Source organism: Eptatretus burgeri, chromosome 13 (assembly GCF_056783735.1).
Source record: "Eptatretus burgeri isolate ZD-2024b chromosome 13, Ebu_testis_v1, whole genome shotgun sequence".
NCBI classification, from domain to species: domain Eukaryota; kingdom Metazoa; phylum Chordata; class Myxini; order Myxiniformes; family Myxinidae; genus Eptatretus; species Eptatretus burgeri.
This window is the reverse complement of record NC_140973.1, coordinates 21,668,553-21,678,535: the sequence shown is the minus strand read 5'-3', so window position 1 is coordinate 21,678,535 and position 9,983 is coordinate 21,668,553. Positions and strand designations below refer to the sequence as shown.

Here is a 9,983-nt window from a genome sequence, read left to right as displayed (position 1 = left end):
TACTGCTTGGTATGTATGCTTCTGTAGATCTATTAGTCTGCGTTGCTTGAAATGTATACTCCTATAGTGCTAAAGCAATCATGGTGTGTAAGATGGGCCCCTAGTTACATTTTAAAGGTGGGGAGAATGTGGTGAATTGAGGTGAATTGAGGGACATGACGCGGGATCACATGTTGTGCGTCTCGCGTATAAGGGGAGGTCTCTGCGGCACGAGTGGTTGTCCCCGGGGCATTGCCATTTACATCGGCTGTTCACTTGATGCTCGTTAACTGAAGGTTCTCATTGACTGGTGAGAATGGAGATTATATCGAACTCCGTGCTTACGCGGATCTATTCTGCAATGATTAATCACACATGTATACGTTACTGCTTATGTACTCCTAGCTGAACCTGTATTCCCCGGTGTGCCCGTAGAAGCGGCTCCAATCAAATGGAATAAAGCCTAAACTCTGAAGGTTCATCTCTCGCTCTCATTTCACCAGGAATATTGCTGGGAACCCGCGGATGTGCCTTTTTTCAAGGTTTGATATTAATCGGATAAGCGGTTCCCAAGTTACGGCCATTTATCTGTCAACCAATGACAAAACATGGTGCTATGACGTCACAAATTACGTCACAATTAATGTTTATTTATTTATTTATTTATTATATTTATTTATTATTGTTTAAAGAGAGGGGGCATCACAATTGACGCTGGGGACCTGAGTATGTTTCCCAAGTTATGGCCATTTATGATACGGTTGGTCCGATCTAATTGAAAAAAATGCCCCAATCCAGTCGTCGTTTACAAGAGCGAAGGAACGAAGCTGCACATACTGGCACGCACCTACGGGCACGCACTTACGGGCACGCACCAGTATTACTTAATGCGTGCACATGAGAGAATAGGAAACAATAAAAATAACACAATACCCTGGCAATTGTGAATCCGTGTCGTTGGCTATGACCATTTTGCTTCCGTTTTTGTTTTGTTTCTGGGGGTTTTTTTTGTTTCCGGTTTTTGTCATGGGGAATGATGCATGCCGGGAGATCATGACCGGAAGTGTTTATTTATTTATTCAATTATTTTTTCCCAAACTTAATTTTATAGTTCCGAAAGTGATTTTTTTTTCTTGACAGGAAATGTTTATTTTGTATTTAACATTACCGGTAGTGATTTTGAAACTCTTTACGGAACTTTTAATTTCATTTATTCTTGACCATAAGTGATCGTTTATTTATTTATTTATTCAATTATTTTTTTCCCAAAGTTAATTTTAATAAAGATATCTCCCGCATCATCAAAAAATAATTTTTAATCGTGATTTACATTATTTGATCGCTGATCCCGAATCCAGGCTGAAGTAACCGGAAATTACGTCACAATCATCAGCTGTGCGGCGCTTGCACGTACCACGGTCGAGTTGGCAAGTATACAGTTGTGAACAAGTTTTATGTAAAGTCAGAAGCGAATGAAAGAAGAATTCTACGTTCGCTTCTAGGCCTTGCCTATTCCATATTACCTATTCAGCAAACGACAAATTAATTTTTTAAATAACGTAATTCAATACTCCTTCCTAAAAAAATTCACTTGCTCAAAGTTCATAAAAAATCTGAATAAATAAAAAAATGGTCTCTTCCATTTCGGGTATCACGGTGGGTTCCGAGCAGTTCGGGGGCCCTCGGCAGAAATGCCTGGCCTGGCTCATCGGAGTGGGCCGCTTCTGACGACCGACAAGCCCTCTTCTCGGATCAACACACAAGGTTTATCCTACCCTCGCAATTTAGATACCTTTTATTTGTTAAAGCTTACAAACATCATAGAATCGGCAAGGAGTGACACTTTTTTCCCGTACTCCAATATCTAATTTGGTACTTTGTATAGACGCCATGGCGGCGTAATACGCAGCAGTTTCACACGTTTTTTTTTTTTTAACTTTAGTCTGCCGTTTTCGGTTTTATGGTGGAAGCAGTAATTTGCCGGAACACCACATTATTTTGGACAAATAAAAATATCACGAGAACTTACAGGAAAAAGTGAGTGCAGGAACATGAAAATAATCTTATTTCGGGAACGATAGGTTCCGAGCCCTGGTCGTGGAGCAGGTGGTTAAAAGGCGTTGGTGAGGTAAACGTCGATTTGACGTCGTTTGTGTGCTCTGTACGTTTACACGTTTTAGCGAGCACGCTGGCGTTCACCGAGAGGGAATTCGAGATTCATTTGTCAACGGAATTGGAAGCCTTTCGGACGCAAGCCGCCGAGGACTCGAACAGGTACAATGGTGACATGTCGAGTGAAGAACTCGCCCGATTCTTGGTCGGCGTGTCGATGTGCCTCGGCAGACGGGTAAAGCGATGGATAAAATAAACAGGAGCTAGATCGAGGTAGGCTAACCACCGTGGGAAAGTATCCCTCAACCGCTCGGTCAGGGTTGGTCACACGTCGAAGCACCTACACCCGGGCAGGGATGGTCACACCCGTGGTGTCCACCGACGACACAAGGCCGGAGGCACAAGCACGCACTGTACATTTATTTATTTATTTATTTATTCATTTATTCATTCGGAGTGCTTCCAAAACACGTTCCATCCTCAGGTGGTGCTCAAACGTATCCCACACACTGATGCACATTCAGCTCGCTTCCTCGCCCTCCACATGTGACATGTCTGGAGGGAGCAGACAAAATAAAATCCTCCGAATGCTGAGGACGCTTTCTGGGGCGCACAGGTCGAACAGGACGACTGGGAGACACGAACTGATCCTTCCTGATTTGGTCGTGGTGACGTACCGTGCCGGATAGATCCACTGTGTTGCCAACACCGCGTCGTTGTCGAACAATCGGGGCTCCTTCGGACTCGCCCGTCACGCCTCGTCAACAATTTGGTTACTTTGCTTTACTCTCTTCTTCAATGTCATGGTGCATTGCTCCTTAATGTTGTTGTTGTTGTTGTCGTGGTAGTTTTACCATGTCGGGCTCTGCGCGTGGGGGATGATCCTGGCTGGTATGGCGGGGTGTGTCACAGCCTGAAGAAAAACCTTCGTCGGAGAACCGGCGCGATGATTGGATATCTAGGAGTTTCTGGCGTCCGACTGCAGAAATCAAAGCATGTGATTGGCTGATCATCGGCAGAAATTCCTCGAGACAAACGCAGGGAGCCAATAATAGAGGGGGGAGAACGAGGGTGTGTCCGACAAATGATCTAAAATCTAAATGATCGGCACCTCGGGGAAGTGATGGACACCTCGGGGAAATGATCGGCACTTCGGGGAAGTGAGCGGCACATCGGGGAAATGATCGACACCTCGGGGAAGTGATCGGCACATCGGGGAAATGATCGACACCTCGGGGAAATGATCGACACCTCGGGGAAATGATCGACACCTCGGGGAAATGATGGACACCTCGGGGAAATGATCGGCACCTCGGGGAAATGATCGGCACCTCGGGGAAGTGAGCGGCATTTCGGGGAAATGATCAGCACCTCGGGGAAGTGATCGGCACATCGGGGAAATGATCGACACCTCGGGGAAATGATCGGCACCTCGGGGAAGTGAGCGGCACTTCGGGGAAATGATCGGCACCTCGGGGAAGTGATCGGCACATCGGGGAAATGATCGACACCTCGGGGAAATGATCGGCACCTCGGGGAAATGATCGGCACCTCAGGGAAATGATCGGCACCTCGGGGAAATGATCGGCACCTCGGGGAAATGATCGGCACCTCGGGGAAATGATCGGCACCTCGGGGAAATGATCGGCACCTGGGGGAAGTGAGCGGCATTTCGGGGAAATGATCAGCACCTCGGGGAAGTGATCGGCACATCGGGGAAATGATCGACACCTCGGGGAAATGATCGGCACCTCGGGGAAGTGAGCGGCACTTCGGGGAAATGATCGGCACCTCGGGGAAGTGATCGGCACATCGGGGAAATGATCGACACCTCGGGGAAATGATCGGCACCTCGGGGAAATGATCGGCACCTCGGGGAAATGATCGGCACCTCGGGGAAATGATCGGCACCTGGGGGAAGTGAGCGGCATTTCGGGGAAATGATCAGCACCTCGGGGAAGTGATCGGCACATCGGGGAAATGATCGACACCTCGGGGAAATGATCGGCACCTCGGGGAAGTGAGCGGCACCTCGGGGAAATGATCGGCACCTCGGGGAAATGATCGGCACCTCGGGGAAATGATCGGCACCTCGGGGAAATGATCGGCACCTCGGGGAAATGATCGGCACCTCGGGGAAATGATCGACACCTCGGGGAAATGATCGGCACTTCGGGGAAGTGAGCGGCACATCGGGGAAATGATCGACACCTCGGGGAAGTGATCGGCACATCGGGGAAATGATCGACACCTCGGGGAAATGATGGACACCTCGGGGAAATGATGGACACCTCGGGGAAATGATGGACACCTCGGGGAAATGATCGGCACCTCGGGGAAATGATCGGCACCTCGGGGAAGTGAGCGGCATTTCGGGGAAATGATCAGCACCTCGGGGAAGTGATCGGCACATCGGGGAAATGATCGACACCTCGGGGAAATGATCGGCACCTCGGGGAAATGATCGGCACCTCGGGGAAATGATCGGCACCTCGGGGAAGTGATCGGCACATCGGGGAAATGATCGACACCTCGGGGAAATGATCGGCACCTCGGGGAAATGATCGGCACCTCAGGGAAATGATCGGCACCTCGGGGAAATGATCGGCACCTCGGGGAAATGATCGGCACCTGGGGGAAGTGAGCGGCATTTCGGGGAAATGATCAGCACCTCGGGGAAGTGATCGGCACATCGGGGAAATGATCGACACCTCGGGGAAATGATCGGCACCTCGGGGAAGTGAGCGGCACTTCGGGGAAATGATCGGCACCTCGGGGAAGTGATCGGCACATCGGGGAAATGATCGACACCTCGGGGAAATGATCGGCACCTCGGGGAAATGATCGGCACCTCGGGGAAGTGATCGGCACATCGGGGAAATGATCGACACCTCGGGGAAATGATCGGCACCTCGGGGAAATGATCGGCACCTCGGGGAAATGATCGCCACCTCGGGGGAATGATCGGCACCTCGGGGAAGTGATCGGCACATCGGGGAAATGATCGACACCTCGGGGAAATGATCGGCACCTCGGGGAAATGATCGGCACCTCGGGGAAATGATCGGCACCTCGGGGAAATGATCGGCACCTGGGGGAAGTGATCGGCACCTCGGGGAAATGATCGGCACCTCGGGGAAATGATCGGCACCTCGGGGAAATGATCGGCACCTCGGGGAAATGATCGGCACCTCGGGGAAATGATCGGCACCTGGGGGAAGTGATCGGCACCTCGGGGAAATGATCGGCACCTGGGGGAAATGATCGGCACCTGGGGGAAATGATCGGCACCTCGGGGAAATGATCGGCACCTCGGGGAAATGATCGGCACCTCGGGGAAATGATCGGCACCTCGGGGAAATGATCGGCACCTCGGGGAAATGATCGGCACCTCGGGGAAATGATCGGCACCTCGGGGAAATGATCGGCACCTCGGGGAAATGATCGGCACCTCGGGGAAATGATCGGCACCTCGGGGAAATGATCGGCACCTCGGGGAAATGATCGGCACCTCGGGGAAATGATCGGCACCTGGGGGAAGTGATCGGCACCTCGGGGAAATGATCGGCACCTCGGGGAAATGATCGGCACCTCGGGGAAATGATCGGCACCTCGGGGAAGTGATCGGCACATCGGGGAAATGATCGACACCTCGGGGAAATGATCGGCACCTCGGGGAAATGATCGGCACCTCGGGGAAATGATCGGCACCTCGGGGAAATGATCGGCACCTGTGGGAAGTGATCGGCACCTGGGGAAGTGATCGGCACCTCGGGAAATGATCGGCACCTCGGGAAATGATCGGCACCTCGGGGAAATGATCGGCACCTCGGGAAATGATCGGCACCTCGGGAAATGATCGGCACCTGGGGAAGTGATCGGCACCTCGGGGAAATGATCGGCACCTGGGGGAAATGATCGGCACCTCGGGGAAATGATCGGCACCTCGGGGAAATGATCGGCACCTCGGGGAAATGATCGGCACCTCGGGGAAATGATCGGCACCTCGGGGAAATGATCGGCACCTCGGGGAAATGATCGGCACCTCGGGGAAATGATCGGCACCTGGGGGAAGTGATCGGCACCTCGGGGAAATGATCGGCACCTCGGGGAAATGATCGGCACCTCGGGGAAATGATCGGCACCTCGGGGAAATGATCGGCACCTCGGGGAAATGATCGGCACCTGGGGGAAGTGATCGGCACCTCGGGGAAATGATCGACATGATGAACGCTTTTCGCAGCTCAAGATCGCTGGAAGGGAGAATGAGCGAAACACACTTCCCAGTCACCGTCACGACTCTCCACATCCGTTTATCATACTCATCATGTTATTATCACATCCTTCAGATAGGATAATAATTAATAATTATCTCGAATCATCGATTAAGTAATTTTTTAAAAATCAAACACCACAGTCGGCCTTATTTAATTTTTCCTGAAGTTTCAAAACTATTTAAGAACTACAAGGGCACTCGGAAGAGCGCGTACCTCTGCCACGTAATGCCTGATCCACGAGAACATATCGGGCCCAAGACATTTTTGAACAAGAAAAAGAGCAATCAGAGATTGTAGACCCTTGCCAGGACTTCTTTTGAGTGGTGTATTTTTTAATATGTTTTAGGGTAAATCCAATATGGCTGCCAAACCATGTGACTGATGATATCATATGTGTGAACCTTTTGTTCCTCATTGACAAGCCGTTATACGTGTAAAGTTTTCACCTCGATCTGTTCAGCCACTTCAGAGAAGATTTTTGAAGGTTTTTTTTTTTCTTTAAACAATATGGCTGCCGAATCACGTGACCGATGACGTCATGATTTGTGTTTGTCTTTTTTTCTGTGGAGCATTTTATCCCAAGATGACCCTCAAAAATTTTCATACTGATTGGAAGTGGTGGCCTACATATGCAATTATGACGGCATAACGAGGGCACCTATGACGTCATTAAAAAAAAATCATTCATTCCCCATGATGAGTACTTACGATGTGCCACGTTTCAATTTTTTTCCAAGTTGCAGTTTCAGAGATGCAGAGGTTCAAAGTATTTGTGCTTTTCCAATATGCCTGCCACACCACATGACCTATGCCGTCATAATTATCATTGAAACATTCCACATGAGTAGTCGCACCAATGGTGAAAATCTCTTCTCAATCTGACAAGTTGCAGAGAAAAACATGAAAGTTCTGTGCGGACAAACAAACGGACCCAAATGCAACACCCTCTCCTCTGGCAAGGGTAAATATCGTGCGATATCGTTACGGATTTGGAAGCCTCTTGCACACAGACAGACAGCAGTCCCGAAGCTTGGTTATTTCAATAAGTATGTGTATAGTTAGATTCCTCCCTATGTCGAAAGGGAATTACATGTGTGCGCTGCGAAGTTTCTTTATAGTTAGATTTTTGCAATACCCAACACCAACCAATCAATCCTTCGTTTTTCGCACCATCGCCATCTATCGCCCACGTGCAACGTGTCTCGTACAGGGGTGAGGTTCCCTCTGCCCACCGTGAGCTCGTCCAATCGACAGCGGCCGGCCCGACAGCCGACCCGAAATCCCCCCTCCCCGCTACAAGGGTGGATGGGGAATAGGGTGCTCCCCTGGTTGTTCCGTCTGGGTTCGCAGACAGGCACGGGGGGGAGGGTGGTCGTTGCCACACCGGACCTCCTCCAATCACGGATGGCCACCATTTTCCCCCACCGAACCAATCAGGAGGCTCATCACCTCAGGGCCGACTCTGCCCCAGCCAGATGGAGTGTTCGTCCCATCCAATAAGGGGAGGCCACTGATCGCCCGACAACCCCTCATCCAATCCGGAGGCGAGTTACCTCAGAGCGGTTCCCTCGACCGGCGGTGGGGGTTGGGGGAGAGGATACGAAAGGTGGCGAGCTGTCGTCTGGAGTAGTCGTTGTCTGGGCTTTTTGCTCTTTGCCCTTTCGTCTTTTGGTCTGCAGTCGTCGTCGTCTGCGGTCTTGGTCTGCAGTCTTTGTCGGAGTTCCCCGGTGGCCGTGCTGGTGCTCGTAGTGGTGGTGGTCGTGGCGGAGGTGTTCTGTGGTGCTCGACCATCGTTCGTGGCAGCCAGGATCGTGGGCTTGTGGGATTCTGGGTCGTGGGTTCGAATCCCACCGTGGTGGGTTGGAGTCGGTGAAACTGTTCGAGGCGGCCAGGTACCCGGCCAGACTGACCTCTAGCCTGTCTATCCGCTTTGCTGCGAGGGTCGAAATAAAGACACGGTGAGGTCCATTTTCTTTTGGTGTGTGTGTGTGTGTGTGTGTGTGTGCGTGTGTGTGTGCGTGTGCGTGTGCGTGTGCGTGTGCGTGTGCGTGTGCGTGTGCGTGTGCGTGTGCGTGTGCGTGTGCGTGTGCGTGTGCGTGTGTGTGGTGGCACTGTCCTATAAGTATAAATTGTTAAGTGCTTTTGCTCATTGTACATCAGCCTGCATATTCGTTATAACTCTGCTCTGTGTCTCCCTTCCCGATTATTGTAAATAAACCCCTGTGAAATGTACCAGCTAGTTGTCTGTCGTTTCTACCATTGACCCAGCATAATGCGGGCTTGAGAAATAGTGAGGCCGTCTGTGCTGTAACTTATCATTTTGACCGGCGCGGCTTTGGTAACTTCCGCTCGGTTACGCCAGATCCGAGTCGGTAACAGCGACTCAGTTCGGACAAAGTCGGCCGAGGGTGTGGCTTCCCCGGTAGTTAGATGGCGTGGGTACTTAGGTAAATTGGAATTAGACAAGTGGACCCTACCTCACGCCGTTGAAATATTGGCGACCACGGTCCTTTAAGCGACCCGTCGACTCCGGAGTTATCCGGGGTGATGACCTTCCAATTCCGGTGTTCGGTGGGAGACGGCCCGACTGCTCCATCTAGCGGTCGTCCTCGCCACCAAACTCGGCACCACAACAATATATCGTTTTTGGCCCGACCTCTCAATGGTGAAGAATCACTTTAAAAATTAAATAATTCTCGTATTCAGATCCGGATTCACATCTTCACCAAAATCGAATCAATTCGTTATGGTCACACACCCAACCTGTCCACCAAGTTTCATCCAAATCCGTCCACAACTTTTTGAGGTATCCTGCACACAGACAAACAAACAAACAAGCAGTCATAGACTGGTACTTACGAAATCGTCAACTTGACCTCTGACCTTGTCTAATAAAAGCTGTCTCGAGAGAACGTAGCGACGCAAACCAGAAGTTTCTACGATGATTCTGTATCAAACCATCAAAAATCGAATGTTTTGGATGTTTGACCTCACTGTGACCTTGACCTTTGACCGATTTTGACCAAAATCTAATCAGCACTAGCCATCACCCTCCTGAATCACGTGGTGTAATTTGACATTGGTAGCTCCTTCCGTTCTCGAGTTATCGTGCCTACAAACAAACAAACACAAATAGATGATGGAAGTCATCAATATACTTACGAAATCTTTAGATTTCGTAAGTAACAAGAAAAAAAATGCCATGCAGTGCAGGATACTTGAAAAATCCCCCCCCTCTCCAAGGGTTGCCAAGAATACATTAAATTGTCCATTTTATATTAAGATTAAAATTGACAATGTTAATCAAAGCTCATGTCAATCGGATGAAAATTGATTATTTTTCAGATTGAAATTGATTTTAGAAGTTTGACCTTCAGTTGATCTTTGACCTTTTGACCTCATAAATGGTTGGTTTCCAAATTCAGTGATGCATGATGCAATTGCTGCTTAACTCTCAGGTTAATCAGATGAAAAATATAGATTTTTCAGAGGAAATTTGATGGTTTTCAAAGATTTTCCTGACTGGTGTTCCTGGTTTTCCTGACGCTGATCCTGTTCATGAGATTCTCTCAGCGAGGGAGTCTCATGAGGTGGAGGAGGCGAATGGGCCGACCA

The 9,983-nt window shown here is 49.8% G+C and overlaps 1 protein-coding gene across 1 annotated transcript in view; it reads left to right on the top strand.

Annotated features, from left to right (window-relative positions):
* Nucleotides 1-2,020: 2,020 nt before the first annotated feature.
* Nucleotides 2,021-9,983, top strand: part of LOC147014036 (uncharacterized) — a 121,617-nt gene continuing 113,654 nt past the window's right edge. The window contains exon 1 of the mRNA XM_085851611.1: nt 2,021-2,253. The gene's annotated coding sequence lies outside the window, so the exon portion shown is untranslated. The remainder of the gene's footprint in view (nt 2,254-9,983) is intronic.